General features: G+C 41.3%; 1 protein-coding gene across 2 annotated transcripts in view; it reads left to right on the top strand.

The window, feature by feature from the left end:
• Positions 1-25151, top strand: part of Catsperb (cation channel sperm associated auxiliary subunit beta) — a 378659-nt gene that overhangs the window by 61079 nt on the left and 292429 nt on the right. The gene's annotated exons all lie outside the window — the stretch shown is intronic.

Raw genomic sequence — 25151 nt, 5'->3', positions numbered from 1 at the left:
GCTCTGAATGGGTGTTCCTTCTGTCTCTGTTTTAATCTTTGCTTCTCTATTCCCTGCCAAGGGTATTCTTGTTCTCCCTTTTAAAGAAGGAGTGAAGCATTCACATTTTGATCATCCGTCTTGAGTTTCATGTGTTCTATGCATCTAGGGTAATTCAAACATTTGGGCTAATAGCCACTTATCAATGAGTGCATACCATGTGTGTTTTTCTGTGATTGGGTTACCTCACTCAGGATGATATTTTCCAGTTCCGACCATTTGCCTATGAATTTCATAAAGTCGTTGTTTTTGATAGCTGAGTAATATTCCATTGTGTAAATTTACCACATTTTCTGTATCCATTCCTCTGTTGAAGGGCATCTGGGTTCTTTCCAGCTTCTAGCTATTATAAATAAGGCTGCTATGAACATAGTGGAGCACGTGTCTTTTTTATATGTTGGGGCATCTTCTGGGTATATGCCCAAGAGAGGTACAGCTGGATCCTCAGGCAGTTCAATGTCCAATTTTATGAGGAACCTCCAGACTAATTTCCAGAATGCTTTTACCAGTCTGCAATCCCAACAACAATGGAGGCGTGTTCATCTTTTTCCACATCCTCGCCAGCATTTGTTGTCACCTGAATTTTTTTTATTTATTTATTTATTTTTTTTTTTATTATCTTGAGTATTTCTTATATACATTTCAAGTGTTATTCCCTTTCCCGGTTTCCGGACAGACATCACCCTCCCCCCTCCCCTTCCTTGTGGGTGTTCCCCTCCCAAACCTCCCCCCATTGCCACCCTCCCCACATAGTCTAGTTCACTGGGGGTTCAGTCTTAGCAGGACCCAGGGCTTCCCCTTCCACTGTCACCTGAATTTTTGATCTTAGCCATTCTCACTGGTGTAAGGTGAAATCTCAGGGTTGTTTTGATTTGCATTTCCCTTATGACTAAAGATGTTGAACATTTCTTTAGGTGTTTCTCAGCCATTCAGCATTCCTCAGCTGTGAATTCTTTGTTTAGTTCTGAACCCCATTTTTTAATAGGGTTATTTGACTCCCTGCGGTCTAACTTCTTGAGTTCTTTGTATATTTTGGAGGATTGGTAAAGATCTTTTCCCAATCTGTTGGTTGCCGTTTTGTCCTAACCACAGTGTCCTTTGCCTTACAGAAGTTTTGCGGGTTTCTGAGCTCCCATTTGTCGATTCTTGATCTTAGAGCATAAGCCATTGGTGTTTTGTTCAGGAAATTTTTTCCAGGGCCCATGTGTTCCAGATGCTTCCCTAGTTTTTCTTCTATTAGTTTGAGTGTATCTGGTTTGATGTGGAGGTCATTGATCCAGTTGGACTTAAGCTTTGTACAGGGTGATAAGCATGGATCGATCTGCATTCTTCTACATGTTGACCTCCAGTTGAACCAGCACCATTCTGAAAATGCTATCTTTTTTCCATTTGATGGTTTTGGCTCCTTTGTCAAAAATCAAATGCCCATAGGTGTTTGGCTTCATTTCTGGGTCTTCAATTCTGTTTCATGGTCTATCTGTCTGTCTCTGTACCAATACCATGCAGTTTTTATCACTGTTGCTCTGTAATACTGCTTGAGTTCAGGGACAATGATTCCCCCTGAAGTCCTTTTATTGTTGAGAATAGTTTTAACTATCCTGGGTTTTTTGTTATTCCAGATGAATTTGCAAATTGTTCTGTCTAACTCTCTGAAGAATTGGATAGGTATTTTGATGGGGATTGCATTGAATCTGTAGATCGCTTTTGGTAAAATGACCATTTTTACTATGTTAATCCTGCCAATCCATGAGCATGGGAGATCTTTCCATCTTCTGAGGTCTTCTTCAATTTCTTTCTTCAGAGTCTTGAAGGTCTTATTGTACAGATCTTTTACTTGCTTGGTTAAAGTCACACCAAGGTACTTTATATTGTTTGGGTCTATTATGAAGAGTGTCATTTCCCTAGTTTCTTTCTTGGCTTGTTTCTCTTTTGTGTAGAGGAAGGCAACTGATTTATTTGAGTTAATTTTATACCCAGCCACTTGGCTAAAGTTGTTTATCAGCTTTAGTACTTCTCTGGTGGAACTTTTGGGATCACTTAAATATACTATCATATCATTTGCAAATAGTGATATTTTGACTTCTTCTTTACCAATCTGTATCCCCTTGATTTCCTTTTGTTGTCTGATTGCTCTGGCTAGAACTTCAAGAACTATATTGAATAAGTAGGAAGAGAGTGGTCAGCCTTGTTTAGTCCCTGATTTAGTGGGATTGCTTCAAGGTTCTCTCCATTTAGTTTAATGTTAGCAACTGGTTTGCTATATATGGCTTTTACTATGTTTAGGTATGGGCCTTGAATTCCTATTCTTTCCAGGACTTTTATCATGAAAGGGTATTGAATTTTGTCAAATGCTTTCTCAGCATCTAATGAAATGATCATGTGGTTTTGTTCTTTCAGTTTGCTTATATAATGGATCACATTGATGGTTTTCTGTATATTAAACCATCCCTGCATGCCTGGGATGAAGCCTACTTGATCATGGTGGATGATTGTTTTGATGTGCTCCTGGATTCGGTTTGCCAGAATTTTATTGAGTATTTTTGCATCGATATTCATAAGGGAAATTGGTCTGAAGTTCTCTTTCTTTGTTGGGTCTTTGTGTGGTTTAGGTATAAGAGTAATTGTGGCTTCATAGAAGGAGTTCAGTAGTGCTCCATATGTTTCAATTTTGTGGAATAGTTTGGATAGTATTGGTATGAGGTCTTCTATGAAGGTCTGAGAGAATTCTGCACTAAACCCATCAGGACCTGGGCACTTTTTGGTTGGGAGACCTTTAATGACTGCTTCTATTTCCTTAGGAGTTATGGAGTTGTTTAATTGGTTTATCTGTTCCTGATTTAACTTCGGTACCTGGTATCTGTCTAGGAAGTTGTCCATTTCCTGCAGTATTTCAAGTTTTGTTGAATATAGGCTTTTGTAGTAAGATCTGATGATTTTTTGAATTTCCTCTGAATCTGTAGTTATGTCTCCCTTTTCATTTCTGATTTTGTTAATTTGGAAACACTCTCTGTGTCCTCTCATTAGTCTGGCTAAGGGTTTATCTATCTTGTTGATTTTCTCAAAGAACCAACTTTTGGTCCTGTTGATTCTTTCTATGGTCCTTTTTGTTTTTACCTGGCTGATTTCAGCTCTGAGTTTGATTATTTCCTGCCTTCTATTCCTCCTGGGTCTATTTGCTTCTTTTTTTTTTCAAGAGCTTTTAGGTGTGCTGTCCAGCTGCTAACATATGCTCTCTCCTGTTTCTTTCTGCAGGCACCCAGAGCTATGAGTTTTCCTCTTAGCACAGCTTTCATTGTGTCCCATAAGTTTGGGTATGTTGTACCTTCATTTTCATTAAATTCTAAGAAGTCTTTAATTTCTTTCTTTATTTCTTCCTTGACCAGGTTATCATTGAGTAGAGCATTATTCAACTTCTACGTATATGTGGACGTTCTTCCCTTATTGTATTTGAAGACCAGCTTTAGGCCATGGTGGTCTGATAGCACGCATGGGATTATTTCTATCTTTCTGTACCTGTTGAGGTCCGTTTGTTGACCGATTATATGGTCAATTTTGGAGAAAGTACCATGAGGAGCTGAGAAGAAGGTATATCCTTTTGCTTTAGGATAGAATGTTCTATAAATATCTGTTAAGTCCATTTGGTTCATGACTTCTCTTAGTCTGTCTACGTCTCTGTTTAATTTCTGTTTCCATGATCTGTCCATTGATGAGAGTGGGGTGTTGAAATCTCCTACTATTATTGTGTGAGGTTCAATGTGTGCTTTGAGCTTTAGTGAGGTTTCTTTTACGTATGTAGGTGCCCTTTTATTTGGGGCATAGATATTTAGGATTGAGAGTTCATCTTGGATTTTTCCTTTGATGAATATCAAGTGTCCTTCCTTATCGTTTTTGATGACTTTTAGTTGAAAATTGATTTTATTTGATATTAGAATGGCTACTCCAGCTTGCTTCTTCAGACCATTTGCTTGGAAAGTTGTTTTCCAGCCTTTCACTCTGAGGTAGTGTCTGTCTTTGTCTCTGAGGTGTGTTTCCTGTAGGCAGCAGAATGCAGGGTCCTCATTGCGTATCCAGTTCGTTTATCTATGTCTTTTTATTGGGGAGTTGAGGCCATTGATGTTGAGAGATATTAAGGAATAGTGATTATTGTTTCCTGTTATATTCATATTTGCATGTGAGGTTATGTTTGTGTGCTTTTCTTCTCTTTGTTTTGTTGTCAAGATGATTAGTTTCTTGCTTTTTCTAGGGTATAGCTTGCCTCCTTATGTTGGGCTTTACCATTTATTATCCTTTGTAGTGCTGGATTTGTAGAAAGATATTGTGTAAATTTGGTTTTGTTGTGGAATATCTTGGTTTCTCCATCTATGTTTATTCAGAGTTTTGCAGGATACAGTAACCTGGGCTGGCATTTTTGTTCTCTTAGGGTCTGTATGACATCTGTCCAGGATCTTCTGGCTTTCATAGTCTCTGGTGAAAAGTCTGGTGTGGTCCTGATAGGTCTGCCTTTATATGTTACTTGACCTTTTTCCCTTAATGTTTTTTAATATTCTTTCTGTATTTTGTGCATTTGGTGTTTTGACTATTATGTGTCGCGCGGTGTTTCTCCTCTGGTCCAATCTATTTGGAGTTCTGTAGGCTTCTTGTATGCCTATGGGTATCTCTTTTTTTATGTTAGGGAAGTTTTCTTCTATGATTTTGTTGATATTTACTGGTCCTTTGAGCTGGGAGTTTTCACTCTCTTCTATCCCTATTATCCTTAGATTTGATCTTCTCTTTGAGTCCTGAATTTCCTGTATGTTTTGGACCAGTAGCTTTTTCCGCTTTACATTTGAGTCTGTTGAGTCGATGATTTCTATGGAATCTTCTGATCCTGAGATCCTCTCTTCTATCTCTTGTATTCTTTTGGTGATGCTTGTATCTACAGCTCCTTGTCTCTTCCTTTGGTTTTCTATATCCAGGGTTGTTTCCATGTGTTCTTTCTTGATTGCTTCTATTTCCATTTTTAATTCCTTCAGTTGTTTGATTGTGTTTTCCTGGAATTCTTTCAGGGATTTTTGTGATTCCTCTCTATAGGTTTCTACTTGTTTATTTATGTTTTCCTTGAATTCTTTCAGGGATTTTTGTGATCCCTCTCTGAAGGCTTCTACTTGTTTATTTATGTTTTCCTGTGTTTCTCTAAGGGAGTTCTTCATGTCTTTCTTGAAGTCCTCCAGCATCATGGTCAAATATGCTTTTGAAACTAGATCTTGCTTTTCTGGTGTGTTTGGATATTCTGTGTTTGCTTTGGTGAGATAATTGGGCTCCGATGATGCCATGTAGTCTTGGTTTCTGTTGCTTGGGTTCCTGCGTTTGCCTCTCACCATCAGATTATCTCTAGTGTTACTTTGTTCTGCTATTTCGGACAGTGGCTAGACTGTCCTATAAGCCTGTGTGTCAGGAGTGCTGTAGACCTGTTTTCCTGTTTTCTTTCAGCCAGTTATGGGGACAGAGTGTTCTGCTTTCAGGCCTGTAGTTTTTCCTATCTACAGGTCTTCAGCTGTTCCTGTGGGCCTGTGTCTTGAGTTCACCAGGTCGCTTGGAGCTGGAAGGTTTGTCTTACCTGTGGTCCCAAGGCTCAAGTTTGCTCGTGGGGTGTTGCTTATGAGCTCTCTGTCGGGGCAGCCACCAGGAAGATCTGCACCGCCCTTTCCGGGAGCTTTCGTGCACCAGGGTTCCAGATGGCATTTGGTGTTTTCCTCTGGAGTCAGAGATGTGGGCCTAGTGTAGACTCTTCTGGTTTCCCAGGCGTGTCTGCCTCTCTGAAGGTTTAGCTCTCCCTCCCTCGGGATTTGGGTGCAGAGAACTGTTTATCCGGTCGGTCCCTTCAGGTTCCATCGGTGTCTCAGACGCAGCGGATTTCCTGTTCCTGTGCCCTTACCCAAGGGAATCCAGAGGCCGTATACAGTTTCCTTTTGGGATAGGGATGTGGGCAGGGGTGGGCACTGTTGGTGGTCTCTTCTGCTCTGCAGTCTCAGGAGTGCCCACCTGTCTTGGCAGTGAGCTCTCTCTCCCACGGGGTTTGGGAACAGGGAGCTGGAGGCAGGGATCTCGAGATTGGGACTCCCACTAGAAACCGGAAGTGTCGGGTCCTAGAGGAATTTTGCCTCGGTGTGTCCCAAGGCCACCAGTCAGGTCACTTGCAGCAGGAAAGTTGGTCTTACCTGTGGTCCCAAGGCTCAAGTTTGCTCGTGGGCTGTTGCTTATGAGCTCTCCGCGGTGGCAGCAACCAGGAAGATCTTCATCAGACATTCTTTCCAGGATATTTATATCTGAATCAGACAATAAAATGTCATCCATGTAATGATAAATAATAGATTGGGGAAATTGCAAATCATCTCCAAAGACTGCTGTACAAAATATTGACACAAGGTAGGGCTATTTAACATTCCTTGTGTCAGGACTTTCCATTGATATCTTTTTATGGGGCGACCTCTATTGAGGGTAGGCACTGAAAAGGCAAACCTTTCCTTATCGCCTTCATGTAGAGGAATAGTGAAAAAACAATCTTTTAAGTCAATCACTATAATAGGCCACTCCTTAGGCAACAAAGAAGGCAGTGGGATCTCAGGCTGCAGGGAACCCATCGGCTGAATAATCTTATTAATTGCTCTGAGATCTGTCAACACCCTCCATTTGCCAGACCTTTTTTTAATGACAAATACTGGAGAATTCCAAGGGCTGGTGGACCCCTCTATATGCTGAGCCTCCAGCTGCTCCTGGACTAGCTGTTCTAATGCCTGTAGTTTTTCTTTTGTCATAGACCACTGATCAACCCAGATGGGTTGGTCAGTCAGCCACCTTAGTGGCAAGGCTGTTGTTGTCTTAACAGCAGTGGCTCCTTGGGGTAGCACTAAATTGTCAGCCTCTGCTGTATCTTGCTTATGGACAGCTTGGACTTGATAACATTCCTTGATAACATTCCCTGACTGATTTAAAGTTTTTATTAGGAGCCTGATGAATTTCAGGGCCAGACCTTGAAACTGAGGGGATATTAATTTGAGTTTTCCACTGCTGTAGTAGATCTCTTCCCCATAAGTTAATGGCTATATCAGCCACGTATGGCCTTAATTTTCCTACCTGACCTTCTTGCCCTATACATTTAAGCCACCTGGTGCTTTGTTTTATTTGGGATAAAGTGCCAACACCTTGAAACTGCATATCCACTCCTTGAAGTGGCCAACTAGTGGGCCAAGATTTTGGAGAGATGATGGTAACATCTGCTCCAGTGTCAACCATTCCTTCAATTTCAATATTGTTTACCAGTATTTTTAGTTTTGGCCTTTGGTCCTCTATAGATATTTGCCAAAATATTCGTTTTTCACTCCCTTTGAGGCTTTTGGAATTGTCCATAGGACTTCCCTCAGCCTCCTCTGGTCCCAGAACATCTATTTTTGAAGTCGTGTCATTTAATTGTTCTGAGGAAGAGAACTCTCCCTGCCTGGCATTGGGGCCTGCGAGAGGCCCCCCTGGGAGTTTATTGGCAGGATGTGGCCCCATCTGTCTGTTATTGCTCTACATTCCTTAGTCAAATGTCCACCTCTGCCACATCTTTGACACATTCCAGGAGGCATAGTCCCCCTTTTGGTATTACTTTGGTTTTTCTTGCAGTAATATCTGACATGACCCTGCTCACCACAATTAAAACATTTGAAATCTTGGGTCATCTCTAGCTCTCCAGTGGCAGCTTCTCCTATCACAGTCGTATCAGGAGAACAAGATCCAACATCAGCTGTATATCTAATCCACTCATCTATTGGTGTAGACCTTGCCTTCAGCGGTCTGATTACTTCCCTGCATTCGGTATTTGCATTTTCTTTTTTTTTTTTTTGGTAGGGAAAATCATATTTTATTTTACTGTACCTGTTTTTCTCTTTGATAATCATGAATATTTTCTGCAACTTTCTCTATAACAAGCACTATGCTAGGTATTGAGTGTAAAACAGTGAACAAAAGAGGTAAGACTCTTGCCTCTACAATTCTAATAGTCAGGGGGAAAGAGACTACATGATTAAGTCATTATACAAATGTGAAAAATATAACTGAGTGAGCAGTGCAAAAGTACCATGCATGATTCAATAACCCTTTAAGGATAGTTACAAATACTCAGCAAAAGAGAGATAAACAGAAACTAGGGCATCTACAAAGCTGTATAAAGTAGCATGGGGGAGGAGGATGTTATCATAGATTATAAGATGGATAACAATCTTTTTTTTTTATTACCTTGAGTATTTCTTATATACATTTCGAGTGTTATTCCCTTTCCCGGTTTCCGGGAAAACATGCCCCTCCCTGCTCCCCTTCTTTAGGGTGTTCCCCTCCCCATCCTCCCCTCCTTGCCGCCCTCCCCCAACAATCTAGTTCACTGGGGGCTCAATCTTAGCAGGACCCAAGGCTTCCCCTTCCACTGGTGCTCTTACTAGGCTATTCATTTCTACCTATGAGGTCAGAGTCCAGGGTCAGTCCATGTATAGTCTTTAGGTAGTGGCTTAGTCCCTGGAAGCTCTGGTTGCTTGACATTGTTGTACATATGGGGTCTCGAGCCCTTCAAGCTCTTCCAGTTCTTTCTCTGATTCCTTCAACGGGGGTCCTATTCTCAATTCAGTGGTTTGCTGCAGGCATTCGCCTCTGTGTTTGCTGTATTCAGGCTGTGTCTCTAGGGAGAGATCTACATCCGGCTCTTGTCGGCCTGCACTTCTTTGCTTCCTCCATCTTGTCTAATTGGATGGCTGTATATGCATGGGCCACATGTGGGGCAGGCTCTGAATGGGTGTTCCTTCTGTGTCTGTTTTAATCTTTGCCTCTCTATTCCCTGCCAAGGGTATTCTTGTTCCCCTTTTAAAGAAGGAGTGAAGCATTCACATTTTGATCATCTGTCTTGAGTTTCATTTGTTCTAGGCATCTAGGGTAATTCAAGCATTTGGGCTAATAGCCACTTATCAATGAGTACATACCATGTGTGCTTTTCTGTGATTGGGTTACCTCACTCAGGATGATATTTTCCAGTTCCGACCATTTGCCTATGAATTTCATAAAGTCATTGCTTTTGATAGCTGAGTAATATTCCATTGTGTAGATGTACCACATTTTCTGTATCCATTCCTCTGTTGAAGGGCATCTGGGTTCTTTCCAGCTTCTGGCTATTATAAATAAGGCTGCTATGAACATAGTGGAGCACGTGTCTTTTTTATATGTTGGGCATCTTTTGGGTATATGCCCAAGAGAGGTATAGCTGGATCCTCAGGCAATTCAATGTCCAATTTTCTGAGGAACGTCCAGACTGATTTCCAGAATGGTTGTACCAGTCTGCAATCCTACCAACAATGGAGGAGTGTTCCTCTTTCTCTGCATCCTCGCCAGCATCTGCTGTCACCTGAGTTTTTGATCTTAGCCATTCTCACTGGTGTGAGGTGAAATCTCAGGCTTGTTTTGATTTGCACTTCCCTTATGACTAAAGATGTTGAACATTTCTTTAGGTGTTTCTCAGCCATTCAGCATTCCTCAGCTGTGAATTCTTTGTTTAGCTCTGAACCCCATTTTTAATAGGGTTATTTGACTCCCTGCAGTCTAACTTCTTGAGTTCTTTGTATATTTTGGATATAAGGCCTCTATCTGTTGTAGGATTGGTAAAGATCTTTTCCCAATCTGTTGGTTGCCGTTTTGTCCTAACCACAGTGTCCTTTGCCTTACAGAAGCTTTGCAGTTTTATGAGATCCCATTTGTCGAATCTTGATCTTAGAGCATGAGACATTGGTGTTTTGTTCAGGAAAATTTTCCAGAGCCCATGTGTTCCAGATGCTTCCCTAGTTTTTCTTTTATTAGTTTGAGTGTATCTGTTTTGATGTGGAGGTCCTTGATCCACTTGGACTTAAGCTTTGTACAGGGTGATAAGCATGGTTCGATCTGCATTCTTCTACATGCTGACCTTCAGTTGAACCAGCACCATTTGCTAAAAATGGTATCTTTTTTCCATTTGATGGTTTTGGCTCCTTTGTCAAAAATCAAGTGACCATAGGTGTGTGGGTTCATTTCTGGGTCTTCAATTCTATTCCATTGGTCTATCTGTCTGTCTCTGTACCAATACCATGCAGTTTTTATCACTATTGCTCTGTAATACTGTTTGAGTTCAGGGATAGTGATTCCCCCTGAAGTCCTTTCATTGTTGAGGATAGTTTTAGCTATCCTGGGTTTTTTGTTATTCCAGATGAATTTGCAAATTGTTCTGTCTAACTCTTTGAAGAATTGGATTGGTATTTTGATGGGGATTGCATTGAATCTGTAGATCGCTTTTGGTAAAATGGCCATTTTTACTATATTAATCCTGCCAATCCATGAGCATGGGAGATCTTTCCATCTTCTGAGGTCTTCTTCAATTTCTTTCTTCAGAGTCTTGAAGTTCTTATTGTACAAATCTTTTACTTGCTTGGTTAAAGTCACACCGAGCTACTTTATATTATTTTGGTCTATTATGAAGGGTGTCGTTTCCCTATTTCTTTCTCGGCTTCTTTCTCTTTTGTGTAGAGGAAGGCTACTGATTTATTTGAGTTAATTTTATACCCAGCCACTTTGCTGAAGTTGTTTATCAGCTTTAGTAGTTCTCTCGTGGAACTTTTGGGATCACTTAAATATACTATCATATCATCTGCAAATAGTGATGTTTTGACTTCTTCTTTTTCGATCTGTATCCCCTTGACCTTCTTTTGTTGTCTGATTGCTCTGGCTAGGACTTCAAGAACTATATTGAATAAGTAGGGAGAGAGTGGGCAGCCTTGTCTAGTCCCTGATTTTAGTGGGATTGCTTCAAGTTTCTCTCCATTTAGTTTACTGTTAGCAACTGGTTTGTTGTATATGGCTTTTACTATGTTTAGGTATGGGCCTTGAATTCCTATTCTTTCCAGGACTTTTATCATGAAGGGGTGTTGAATTTTGTCAAATGCTTTCTCAGCATCTAATGAAATGATCATGTGGTTTTGTTCTTTCACTTTGTTTATATAATAGATCACGTTGATGGTTTTCCGTATATTAAACCATCCCTGCATGCCTGGGATGAAGCCTACTTGATCATGGTGGATGATTGTTTTGATATGCTCTTGGATTCGGTTTGCCAGAATTTTATTGAGTATTTTTGCGTTGATATTCATAAGGGAAATTGGTCTGAATTCTCTTTCTTTGTTGGGTCTTTGTGTGGTTTAGGTATAAGAGTAATTGTGGCTTCATAAAAGGAATTCGGTAGGGCTCCATCTGTTTCAATTTTGTGGAGTAGTTTGGATAATATTGGTATGAGGTCTTCTATGAAGGTCTGATAGAATTCTGCACTAAACCCGTCTGGACCTGGGCTCTTTTTGGTTGGGAGACTTTTATTGACTGCTTCTATTTCCTTAGGAATTATGGGGTTGTTTAATTGGTTTATCTGTTCCTGATTTAACTTCAGTACCTGGCATCTGTCTAGGAATTTGTCAATTTCCTGCAGATTTTCAAGTTTTGTTGAATATAGGCTTTTATAGTAAGATCTGATGATTTTTTGAAAATCCTCTGAATCTGTAGTTATGTCTCCCTTTTCATTTCTGATTTTGTTAATTTGGATACACTCTCTGTGTCCTCTCGTTAGTCTGGCTAAGGGTTTATCTATCTTGTTGATTTTCTCAAAGAACCATCTTTTGGTTCTGTTGATTCTTTCTATGGTCCTTTTTGTTTGTACTTGGTTGATTTCAGCTCTGAGTTTGATTATTTCCTGCCTTCTACTCCTCCTGGGTATATTTGTTTCTTTTTCTACTTGAGATTTTAGGTGTGCTGTCAAGCTGCTGACATATGCTCTTTCCTGTTTCTTTCTGCAGGCACTCAGCGCTATGAGTTTTCCTTTTAGCACAGCTTTCATTGTGTCCCATAAGTTTGGGTATGTTGTACCTTCATTTTCATTAAATTCTAAGAAGTCTTTAATTTCTTTCTTTATTTCTTCCTTGACTAGGTTATCATTGAGTAGAGCATTGTTCAATTTCCACGTATATGTGGGCATTCTTCCCTTATTGATATTGAAGACCAGTTTTAGGCCGTGGTGGTCCGATAGCACCATGGGATTATTTCTATCTTTCTGTACCTGTTGAGGCCCGTTTTTTGACCAATTATATGGTCAATTTTGGAGAAAGAACCAGGAGGAGCTGAGAAGAAGGTATATCCTTTTGCTTTAGGATAGAATGTTCTGTAAATATCTGTTAAGTCCATTTGGCTCATGACTTCTCTTAGTCTTTCTACGTCTCTGTTTAATTTGTTTCCATGATCTGTCCATTGATGAGAGTGGGGTGTTGCAGTCTCCTACTATTATTGTGTGAGGTGCAATTTATGTTTTGAGCTTTAGTAAGGTTTCTTTGCGTATGTAGGTGCCCTTGTATTTGGGGCGTAGATATTTAGGATTGAGAGTTCATCTTGGTGGATTTTTCCTTTGATGAATACAAAGTGTCCTTATCTTTTTTGATGAATTTTAGTTTAGATGAATTTTAGGCATTTTAGAGTGGCTACTTCAGCTTTCATCTTCTGACCATTTGCTTGGAAAGTTGTTTTCCAGCCTTTCACTCTGAGGTGGTGTCTGTCTTTGTCTCTGAGGCGTGTTTCCTGTAGACAGCAGAATGCAGGGTCCTCGTTGCGTATCCAGGTTGTTAATCTATGTCTTTTTATTGGGGAGTTGAGGCCATTGATGTTGACAGATATTAGGGAATAGTGATGATTGCTTTCTGTTATATTCATATTTGGATGTGAGGTTATGTTTGTGTGCTTTTCTTCTCTTTGTTTTGTTGCCAAGACAATTAGTTTCTTGCATCTTCTAGGGTATAGGTTGCCTCCTTATATTGGGCTTTACCATTTATTATCCTTTGTAGCGCTCGATTTGTAGAAGGATATTGTGTAAATTTGGTTTTGTCATGGAATATCTTGTTTTCTCCATCTATGTTAATTGAGAGTTTTGCAGGATACAGTAATCTGGGCTGGCATTTGTGTTCTCTTAGGGTCTGTATGACATCTGTCCAGGATCTTCTGGCTTTCATTGTCTCTGGCGAAAAGTCTGGTGTGATTCTGATAGGTCTGCCTTTATATGTTACTTGACCTTTTTCCCTTACTGCTTTTAATGTTCTTTCTCTATTTTGTGCGTTTGGTGTTTTGACTATTATGTGACAGGAGGAGTTTCTTTATATATATATATATATATATATATATATATATATATATATATATATATATATATATATATATTTATTTATTTATTTTTATTAACTTGAGTATTTCTTATATACATTTCCAGTGTTATTCCCTTTCCCGGTTTCCGGGCAAACATCCCCCTCCCCCCTCCCCTTCCTTATGGGTGTTCCCCTCCCAACCCTCCCCCCATTGCCGCCCTCCCCCCATAGACTAGTTCACTGGGGGTTCAGTCTTAGCAGGACCCAGGGCTTCCCCTTCCACTGGTGCTCTTACTAGGATATTCATTGCTACCTATGGGGTCAGAGTCCAGGGTCAGTCCATGTATAGTCTTTAGGTAGTGGCTTAGTCCCTGGAAGCTTTGGTTGCTTGGCATTGTTGTACTTTTGGGGTCTAGAGCCCCTTCAAGCTCTTCCAGTTCTTTCTCTGATTCCTTCAATAGGGGACCTATTCTCAGTTCAGTGGTTTGCTGCTGGCATTCGCCTCTGTATTTGCTGTATTCTGGCTGTGTCTCTCAGGAGCGTTCTACATCCGGCCTCTGTCGGTCTGCACTTCTTTGCTTCATCCATCTTGTCTAATTGGGTGGCTGTATATGTATGGGCCACATGAGGGGCAGGCTCTGAATGGGTGTTCCTTCAGTCTCTGTTTTAATCTTTGCCTCTCCCTTCCCTGCCAAGGGTATTCTTTTTCCTCATTTAAAGAAGGAGTGAAGCATTCACATTTTGATCATCCGTCTTGAGTTTCGTTTGTTCTAGGGATCTAGGGTAATTCAAGCATTTCGGCTAATAGCCACTTATCAATGAGTGCATACCATGTATGTCTTTCTGTGATTGGGTTAGCTCACTCAGGATGATATTTTGCAGTTCCAACCATTTGCCTACGAATTTCATAAAGTCGTTGTTTTTGATAGCTGAGTAATATTCCATTGTGTAGATGTACCACATTTTCTGTATCCATTCCTCTGTTGAAGGGCATCTGGGTTCTTTCCATTTTCTGGCTATTATAAGTAAGGCTGCGATGAACATAGGGGAGCACGTGTCTCTTTTATATGTTGAGGCATCTTTTGGGTATATGCCCAAGAGAGGTATAGCTGGATCCTCAGGCAGTTCAATGTCCAATTTTCTGAGGAACCTCCAGACTGATTTCCAGAATGGTTTTACCAGTCTGCAATCCCACCAACAATGGAGGAGTGTTCCTCTTTCTCCACATCCTCGCCAGCATCTGCTGTCACCTGAGTTTTTGATCTTAGCCAATCACACTGGTGTGAGGTGAAATCTCAGGGTTGTTTTGATTTGCATTTCCCTTATGACTAAAGATGTTGAACATTTCTTCAGGTGTTTCTCAGCCATTTGGCATTCCTCAGCTGTGAATTCTTTGTTTAGCTCTGAACCCCATTTTTTAATAGGGTTATTTGTTTCCCTGCGGTCTAACTTCTTGAGTTCTTTGTATATTTTGGATATAAGGCCTCTATCTGTTGTAGGATTGGTAAAGATCTTTTCCCAATCTGTTGGTTGCCGTTTTGTCCTAACCACAGTGTCCTTTGCCTTACAGAGGCATTGCAGTTTTATGAAATCCCATTTGTCGATTCTTGATCTTAGAGCATAAGCCATTGGTGTTTTGTTCAGGAAATTTTTTCCAGTGCCCATGTGTTCCAGATGCTTCCCTAGTTTTTCTTCTATTAGTTTGAGTGTGTCTGGTTTGATGTGGAGGTCCTTGATCCACTTGGACTTAAGGTTTGTACAGGGTGATAAGCATGGATCTATCTGCATTCTTCTACATGTTGCCCTCCAGTTGAACCAGCACCATTTGCTGAAAATGCTATCTTATTTCCATTGGATGGTTTTGGCTCCTTTGTCAAAAATCAAGTGCCCATAGGTGTGTGGATTCATTTCTGGGTCTTCAATTCTATTCCATTGGTCTATCTGTCTGTCTCTGTACCAATACCATGCAGTTTTTATCACTATTGCTCTGTAATACTGCTTGAGTTCAGGGATAGTGATTCCCCCTGAAGTCCTTTTATTGTTGAGGATAGCTTTAGCTATCCTGGGTTTTTTGTTATTCCAGATGAATTTGCAAATTGTTCTGTCTAACTCTTTGAAGAATTGGATTGGTATTTTGATGGGGATTGCATTGAATCTGTAGATCAGTTTTGGTAAAATGGCCATTTTTACTATATTAATCCTGCCAATCCATGAGCATGGGCCATCTTTCCATCTTCTGAGGTCTTCTTCAATTTCTTTCCTCAGTGTCTTGAAGTTCTTATTGTACAGATCTTTTACTTGCTTGGTTAAAGTCACACCGAGGTACTTTATATTATTTTGGTCTATTAGGAAGGGTGTCGTTTCCCTAATTTCTTTGTTGGCTTGTTTCTCTTTTGTATAGAGGAAGGCAACTGATTTATTTGAGTTAATTTTATACCCAGCCACTTTGCTGAAGTTGTTTATCAGCTTTAGTAGTTCTCTGGTGGAACTTTTGGGATCACTTAAATATACTATCATGTCATCTGCAAATAGTGATATTTTGACCTCTTCTTTTACGATCTGTATCCCTTTGATCTCCTTTTGTTGTCTGATTGCTCTGGCTAGAACTTCAAGAACTATATTGAATAAGTAGGGAGAGAGTGGGCAGCCTTGTCTAGTCCCTGATTTTAGTGGGATTGCTTCAAGTTTCTCTCCATTTAGTTTAATGTTAGCAACTGGTTTGCTGTATATGGCTTTTACTATGTTTAGGTATGGGCCTTGAATTCCTATTCTTTCCAGGACTTTTATCATGAAGGGGTGTTGAATTTTGTCAAATGCTTTCTCAGCATCTAATGAAATGATCATGTGGTTTTTATCTTTCAGTTTGATGATATAATGGTTCACGTTGATGGTTTTCCGTATATTAAACCATCCCTGCATGCCTGGGATGAAGCCTACTTGATCATGGTGGATGATTGTTTTGATGTGCTCTTGAATTCGGTTTGCCAGAATTTTATTGAGTATTTTTGCGTCGATATTCATAAGGGAAATTGGTCTGAAGTTCTCTTTCTTTGTTGTGTCTTTGTGTGGTTTAGGTATAAGAGTAATTGTGGCTTCGTAGAAGGAATTCGGTAGGGCTCCATCTGTTTCAATTTTGTGGAATAGTTTGGATAATATTGGTATGAGGTCTTCTATGAAGGTTTGATAGAATTCTGCACTAAACCCGTCTGGACCTGGGCTCTTTTTGGTTGGGAGACCATTAATGACTGCTTCTATTTCCTTAGGAGTTATGGGGTTGTTTAACTGGTTTATCTGTTCCTGATTTAACTTCGATACCTGGTATCTGTCTAGGAAATTGTCCATTTCCTGAAGATTTTCAAATTTTGTTGAATATAGGTTTTTATAGTAAGATCTGATGATTTTTTGAATTTCCTCTGAATCTGTAGTTATGTCTCCCTTTTCATTTCTGATTTTGTTAATTTGGACGCACTCTATGTGTCCTCTCGTTAGTCTGGCTAAGGGTTTATCTATCTTGTTGATTTTCTCAAAGAACCAACTTTTCGTTCTGTTGATTCTTTCTATGGTCCTTTTTGTTTCTACTTGGTTGATTTCAGCTCTGAGTTTGAGTATTTCCTGCCTTCTACTCCTCCTGGGTGTATTTGCTTCTTTTTGTTCGAGAGCTTTTAGGTGTGCTGTCAAGCTGCTGACATATGCTCTTTCCTGTTTCTTTCTGCAGGCACTCAGCGCTATGAGTTTTCCTCTTAGCACAGCTTTCATTGTGTCCCATAAGTTTGAGTATGTTGTATCTTCATTTTCATTAAATTCTAAAAAGTTTTTAATTTCTTTCTTTATTTCTTCCTTGACCAGGTTATCATTGAGTAGAGCATTGTTCAATTTCCACGTATATGTCGGCATTCTTCCCTTATTGTTATTGAAAACCAGTTTTAGGCCGTGGTGGTCCGATAGTACGCATGGGATTATTTCTATCTTTCTGTACCTGTTGAGGCCCGTTTTTTGACCAATTATATGGTCAATTTTGGAGAAAGTACCATGAGGAGCTGAGAAGAAGGTATATCCTTTTGCTTTAGGATAGAATGTTCTATAAATATCCGTTAAGTCCATTTGGCTCATGACTTCTCTTAGTCTGTCGACATCACTGTTTAATGTCTGTTTCCATGATCTGTCCATTGATGAGAGTGGGGTTTTGAAATCTCCCACTATTATTGTGTGAGGTCCAATGTGTGTTTTGACCTTTAGTAAGGTTTCTTTTACGTATGTAGGTGCCCTTGTATTTGGGGCATAGATATTTAGGATTGAGAGTTCATCTTGGTGGATTTTTCCTTTGATGAATATGAAGTGTCCTTCCTTATCTTTTTTGATGACTTTTAGTTGAAAATTGATTTTATTTGATATTAGAATGGCTACTCCAGCTTGCTTCTTCTGACCATTTGCTTGGAAAGTTGTTTTCCAGCCTTTCACTCTGAGGTAGTGTCTGTCTTTGTCTCTGAGGTGTGTTTCCTGTAGGCAGCAGAATGCAGGGTCCTCGTTGCGTATCCAGTTTGTTAATCTATGTCTTTTTATTGGGGAGTTGAGGCCATTGATATTGAGAGATATTAAGGAATAGTGATTATTGTTTCCCTTTATATTCATATTTGGATGTGAGGTTATGTTTGTGTGCTTTCATTCTCTTTGTTTTGTTGCCAAGACGATTAGTTTCTTGCTTCTTCTAGGGTATAGCTTGCCTCCTTATGTTGGGCTTTACCATTCATTATCCTTTGTAGTGCTGGATTTGTAGAAAGATATTGTGTAAATTTGGTTTTGTCATGGAATATCTTGGTTTCTCCATCAATGTTAATTGAGAGTTTTGCTGGATACAGTAACCTGGGCTGGCACTTGTGTTCTCTTAGGGTCTGTATGACATCAGTCCAGGATCTTCTGGCCTTCATAATTTCTGGCGAGAAGTCTGGTGTGATTCTGATAGGTCTCCCTTTATATGTTACTTGACCTTTTTCCCTTACTGCTTTTAATATTCTTTCTTTATTTTGTGCGTTTGGTGTTTTGACAATTATGTGACGGGAGGTGTTTCTTTTCTGGTCCAATCTATTTGGAGTTCTGTAGGCTTCTTGTATGTCTATGGGTATCTTTTTTTTAGGTTAGGGAAGTTTTCTTCTATGATTTTGTTGAAGATATTTACTGGTCCTTTGAGCTGGGAGTCTTCACTCTCTTCTATACCTATTATCCTTAGGTTTGATCTTCTCATTGAGTCCTGGATTTCCTGTATGTTTTGGACCAGTAGCTTTTTCCCGCTTTACATTATCTTTGACAGTTGAGTCAATGATTTCTATGGAATCTTCTGCTCCTGAGATTCTCTCTTCCATCTCTTGTATTCTGTTGGTGAAGATTGTATCTACAGCTCCTTGTCTCTTCTTTTGGTTTTCTATATCCAGGGTTGTTTCCATGTGTTCTTTCTTGATTGCTTCTATTTCCATTTTTAATTCCTTCAACTGTTTGATTGTGTTTTCCTGGAATTCTTTCAGGGATTTTTGCGATTCCTCTCTGTAGGCTTCTACTTGTTTATTAATGTTTTCCTGTTTCCCTAAGTGTGTTCGTGTCTTTCTTGAAGTCCTCCAGCATCATGATCAAATATGATTTTGAAAATAGATCTTGCTTTTCTGTTGTGTTTGGATATTCCATATTTGTTTTGGTGGGAGAATTGGGCTCCTATGATGGCATGTAGTCTTGGTTTCTGTTGCTTGGGTTCCTGCGCTTGACTCTCGCCATCAGATTATCTCTAGTGTTACTTTGTTCTGCTATTTCTGACAGTGGCTAGACTGTCCTATAAGCCTGTGTGTCAGGACTGCTGTAGACCTGTTTTCCTCTCTTTCAGTCAGTTATGGGGACAGAGTGTTCTGCTTTCGGGCGTGTAGTTTTTCCTCTCTATAGGTCTTCAGCTGTTCCTGTGGGCCTGTGTCTTGAGTTCACCAGGCAGCCTTCTTGCAGCAGAAAATTTGGTCTTACCTGTGGTCCTGAGGCTCAAGTTCGCTCGTGGGGTGCTTCCCAGGGGCTCTCTGCAGCGGCAGCAACCAGGAAGCCCTGTGCCGCCCCTTCCGGGAGCTTCATTGCACCAGGGTTCCAGATGGTCTTTGGCTTTTTCCTCTGGCGTCCGAGATGTGTGTGCAGGGAGCAGTCTCTTCTGGTTTCCCAGGCTTGTCTGCCTCTCTGAAGGTTTAGCTCTCCCTCCCTCGGGATTTGGGTGCAGAGAACTGTTTATCCGGTCTGTTTCTTTCAGGTTCCGGCGGTGTCTCAGGCAGGTGTCCTGCCGCTCCTGGGCCCTCCCCCACGGGAGCCCAGAGGCCTTATACAGTTTCCTCTTGGGCCAGGGATGTGGGCAGGGGTGAGCAGTGTTGGTGGTCTCTTCCGCTCTGCAGCCTCAGGAGTGCCCACCTGACCAGGCGGTTGGGTCTCTCTCTCACCGGGTCTGGGAGCAGAGAGCTGCTGCGGGCCGGGATCCGCGGGTGTGGGACTTCCGGTAAACACAGAACGTGCCCGGTCCTAGAGAAATTCTGCTTCCATGTGTCCCAAGCTCACCAGGCAGCTTTCTTGCAGCAGAAAATTTGGTCTTACCTGTGGTCCCGAGACTCAGGTTCGCTCGTGGGGTGCTGCCCAGGGGCTCTCTGCAGGAAGACCTGTGCTGCCCCTTCCGGGAGCTTCAGTGCATCAGGGTTCCAGATGGTCTTTGGCTTTTTCCTCTGGCGTCCGAGATGTGTGTGCAGGGAGCAGTCTCTTCTGGTTTCCCAGGCTTGTCTGCCTCTCTGAAGGTTTAGCTCTCCCTCCCACGGGATTTGGGTGCAGAGAACTGTTTATCCGGTCTGTTTCTTTCAGGTTCCGGCGGTGTCTCAGGCAGGTGTCCTGCCGCTCCTGGGCCCTCCCCCACGGGAGCCCAGAGGCCTTATACAGTTTCCTCTTGGGCCAGGGATGTGGGCAGGGGTGAGCAGTGTTGGTGGTCTCTTCCGCTCTGCAGCCTCAGGAGTGCCCACCTGACCAGGCGGTTGGGTCTCTCTCTCACCTGGTCTGGGAGCAGAGAGCTGCTGCGGGCCGGGATCCAGGAGTTTCTTTTCTGGTCCAATCTATTTGGAGTTCTGTAGGCTTCTTATATGTCTATGGGTATCTTTTTTTTAGGTTAGGGAAGTTTTCTTCTATGATTTTGTTGAAGATATTTACTGGTCCTTTGAGCTGGGAGTCTTCACTCTCTTCTATACCTATTATCCTTAGGTTTGATCTTCTCATTGAGTCCTGGATTTCCTGTATGTTTTGGACCAGTAGCTTTTTCCGCTTTACATTATCTTTGACAGTTGAGTCAATGATTTCTATGGAATCTTCTGCTCCCGAGATTCTCTCTTCCATCTCTTGTATTCTGTTGGTGAAGCTCGTATCTACAGCTGCTTGTCTCTTCTTTTGGTTTTCTATATCCAGGGTTGTTTCCATGTGTTCTTTCTTGATTGCTTCTATTTCCATTTTTAATTCCTTCAACTGTTTGTTTGTGTTTTCCTGGAATTCTTTCAGGGATTTTTGTGACTCCTCTCTATGGACTTCTACTTGTTTATTTATGATTTCCTGGAATTCTTTCAGGGATTTTTGCGATTCCTCTCTGTAGGCTTCTACTTGTTCTCTAAGGGAGTTCTTCACGTCTTTGTTGAAGTCCTCCAGCATCATGATCAAATATGATTTTGAAACTAGATCTTGGTTTTCTGGTGTGTTTGGATATTCTGTGTTTGCTTTGGTGGGAGAATTGGGCTCCGATGATGCCATGTAGTCTTGGTTTCTGTTGCTTGGATTCCTCGCTTGCCTCTCGCCATCAGATTATCTCTAGTGTTACTTTGTTCTGCTATTTCTGACAGTGGCTAGACTGTCCTATAAGCCTGTGTGTCAGGAGTGCTGTAGATCTGTTTTCCTGTTTTCTTTCAGTCAGTTATGGGGACAGAGTGTTCTGCTTTCGGGCGTGTAGTTTTTCCTCTCTGCAGGTCTTCAGCTGTTCCTGTGGGCCTGTGTCTGGTGTTCATCAGGCAGGTCCCTTGCAGCAGAAAATTTGGGCTTACCTGTGGTCCCGAGGCTCAAGTTTCGCGTGGGGTGCTGCCTATGAGCTCTCCGCTGCGGCAGCAACCAGGAAGATCTGCACTGCCCTTTCTGGGGGCCTTCGTGCACCAGGGTTCCAGATGGCATTTGGTGTTTTCCTCTGGCGTCAGAGATGTGTGCAGAGTGCAGTCTCTTCTGGTTTCCCAGGCCTGTCTGCCTCTCTGTAGGTTTAGCTCTCCCTCCCACGGGATTTGGGTGCAAAGAACTCTTTATCAGGTCTGTCCCTTCAGGTTCAGGCGGTGTCTCAGGCGCTGGTGTCCTGCCACTCCTGGGCCCTCCCCCACGGGAACCCAGAGGCCGCATACAGTTTCCTCTTGGGCCAGGGATGAGGGCAGGGGTGGGCAGTGTTGGTGGCCTCTTCCGCTCTGCAGCCTCAGGAGCGCCCACCTGACCAGGCGGTGACGTCTCTCTCCCACGGGGTCTGGGAGCAGAGAGCTGCTGCGGGCCGGGATCCGTGGGTTTGGGACTCCCGGTAAACACCAGAAGTGCCCGGTCCTAGAGGAATTTTGTCTCTATGTGTCCTGAGTTCACCAGGCAGGTCTCTTGCAGCAGAAAAGTTGGTCTTACCTGTGGTCCAGAGTCTCAAGTTTGCTCGTGGGGTGCTGTCTACGAGCTCTCTGCAGCGGCAGCAACCAGGAAGATCTGCCAGTATTTGCATTTTCAAAGGCTAAAGAATCAATTATCGACTTTCTTGCCCCTGAATCTGAGACACTCCTTTCCACAGCTGAGGTAAGCCTTGTAAAAAGTCAGGGAAGGTTTCTTTAGGACCTTGTATGACTTGAGTGAATGTTTCAAGTCTTTTCCCTGATTCTGCGACTTTGTCCCAGGCCTTTAAGGCTCACAATCGACACCATGCCAGAGTTTCTTCATCATATACAGCCTGCACCTCTACTTCAGCAAAACAGCCTTCACCAAGCAGTTGACCTGTGGAAATCTCTCTGCCCCTAGCTCTATTTTGTCGTGCTATCTCCCTCACTTCTCTCCACCACGAAATCCATTGTAAATTTTCAGCAGGCTCTAGAATTGCTCTTACCATATCTTTCCAGTCTTGGGGGATTACTCTATTTTTAATAGCCCAAGAAATCAAGATTTGTTTTACAAATGGTGAATGCATTCCAAAATTAGTTACACTTTCCTTAAATTTCCTCAATTCTAACACATCCATGGGTTGCCATTCAAATTCTTCATAACCCTGTGGATGATCATTGTCTGGAGGCCTTTGTTGTACACTAACTAGATAGACTAAAGTTTGTTTCCTAATAACCTTAGGTTGACTTTCCCTAATTTTATCTTCTGGCTCTACCTGAGTTTTTTCTTTACTTGTAATTTTAAATTCCTCTCTTAAAGTCTGTACCCATGCTTCATACCTCTCCTTCTGTCTTTCCCCCTGTTCCTTGAGTTCCTGAATTCTCTGTTCAAGGCTTTGCTTCCACACTTTGAATTTTTCTTTATATTATACTTCTAATAATCTGTTATCCATTATCTTTTGATTGATTAATTTTAAAAAGTTATTCTCCAAGTCTTGCTTCCAAACCTCATTACTTTCTCTCTGCTGTTCAGTATGACCTGTGAGCTGTTGTATGTTCTGTTCTAACATCCTTTCTAGTTCCTGTCTACCACCTTCATTTTCATCTTTCTGTCTCTTATTCTGATCTATAATTTCCTGTGTCTTCAATTCTAGTGTTTCTTCTAGGCTACATTGCCAAGGCTTAATTTTCTCTTTCTGTTGTTCATGTTGTTCCATAATTACCTGTATCTTCTGTTCTAAGCCCTGCTTCCATAATCTTAGCTTCTCTTTATGTTGTAATTCTGATATTGCAGCCTCTGCCTTAGTTTGATTTGCTAGTTTTAGTAAGTTATCCTCTAGACTTTGCTTCCAGATTCTATCTGTATCTCCCTGCTGTTCAATTTGATCTATGAGTTGTTGAATTCTTTTTTCTAGCGTCTCTTCTAGCTCCTGTTGCCAAGACTTAAGCTTATCTCTCTGTTGTTCAGAGTCATCTATAAATTTCAGAAATTTCTGTTCTAGCATTACTTGTAATTTCTTTTCTAAGGCTAGACATTTGCTATTTAGGGCCCTGTCTTTTGAGAAGATATAGTAAATCAGAAGAATGAATATTGTAATACCGGTAAATGATAAAGTGTCTATTTCCTCAAAATTCACAACCATCAGACCATTCAAAATATCATTCTATAAGGCCCAAAAGATATTCATTGTGTTTCTCATCTTTAAGTATCAAAAGGTTATATATCTCTCTTACATCAAAGTAGTACCTGATCTGAAGCCCTTTGTACCTTTTTCTCCTCTTTGGGTTGTCTCTGGCTTTGCTTGGTCGTGTGGTGATCTCAGGAATCCTGTTCAATGTGCCGGCCAGAAAACTCCCTCACAGGCAGTTGTGCTCTAGGTTCTCCTATCCCTTTCCTCGATTCTAGATGATGCCCTCGGCTATAGCTCTCTGTCTGGGGTTTGGGGCAGGGAGCCTCTCTGCAGTTCTCCGTAGACCCCTCAGACCCAGTCAACTCCCAATCCACCAGTACTCCTGCCTAGATCTCTATCAGAGCCCTATTCTGGGGATGAGAGGGAAGTAAACTTTTATCTCAGGTTAGTTGAGTTCTAATGGATACGTTGGGTGCCATTTTGTTGCAGTTTCCTCTCCAACCCGAATCGGCCCGTACAAAGAAAACGCAACTCAATTAATATGAAAACAATCTAGCGTCTACATTGGGCAGATCCACCCTATACTGTCCTATTCCTAGCTCCCAAATCCCTCATCCCTTGCACCTTTTATTTGCCAGGTCTCCAGCTTCTCCTTCTCCCACGATGACTCTCTCCTCGCTCCTTTCCTTTCTCCTTTCCTTTCTCCTCCCCTCTCGCTCCCGACTCCTCCCTCTGCCCAAATCTTGCGCTCTTACCTTTATTTTACAAATTCAGAGAGAACTCCAAGGCAAACCACAACATTTCTATTTTGTGGAATAGTTTGGACAGTGTTACTATTAGGTCTTCTATGAAGGTCTGTTCAAATTCTGCACTAATGCCATCTGGTCCTGGGCTTTTTTTGGTTGACAGACTTTTAATAACTGCTTCTATTTCTTTAGGAGTTGTGGAATTGTTTAGGAGGTTTGTCTGATCCTGATTTAACTTTGGTACCTGGTATCTGTCTAGAAAATTGTCCATTTTATCCACATATTCCAGTTTTGTTGACTATAGACTTTTGTAGTAGGATCTGATGATTGTTTTGAATTTCCTCAGTTTCTGTTGTTAATGTCTCCCTTTTCATTTCTGATTTTGTTGATTTGGAAACTCTGTGCCCTCTGGTTAGTCTGGCTAAGGGTTTTTCTTGTTGATTTTTGCAAAGAACCAGCTCCTGGTTTTTTGATTCTTTGTATAGTCCTTTTTGTTTCTACTTTGTTGACTTCAGCCCATATGTTGAATATTTCCTGCCATCTGTTCCCTTTGGGTATATTAACTTCTATTTGTTCTAGAGCTTTTAGGTGTGCTGTCCAGCTGCTATTGTACACTTTCTCCAGGTTCTTTTTGGAGACACTTGGAGCTATGAGTTTTCCTCTTAGCATTGCTTTCTTTTTGTCCTATAAGTTTGGGTATGTTGTGCCTTCATTTTCATTAAAATTCTACAAAGTCTTCAATTTCTTTCTTTATTTCTTCACTGACCAAGTTATTATTTAATAGAGTATTATGCAATGCTCATGTATATGTGGATTTTCTGTCATTATTGTTGTTATTGAAGACCAGCCTTAGTCTGTGGTGATCTGATAGGATGCAAGGGATTACTTCAATCTTCTTGT

Source organism: Rattus norvegicus, chromosome 6 (genome assembly GCF_036323735.1).
Source record: "Rattus norvegicus strain BN/NHsdMcwi chromosome 6, GRCr8, whole genome shotgun sequence".
Lineage (NCBI taxonomy): Eukaryota > Metazoa > Chordata > Mammalia > Rodentia > Muridae > Rattus > Rattus norvegicus.
Note: the sequence above shows the minus strand (reverse complement) of the source record. Positions and strands in the feature narration are given on the sequence as shown.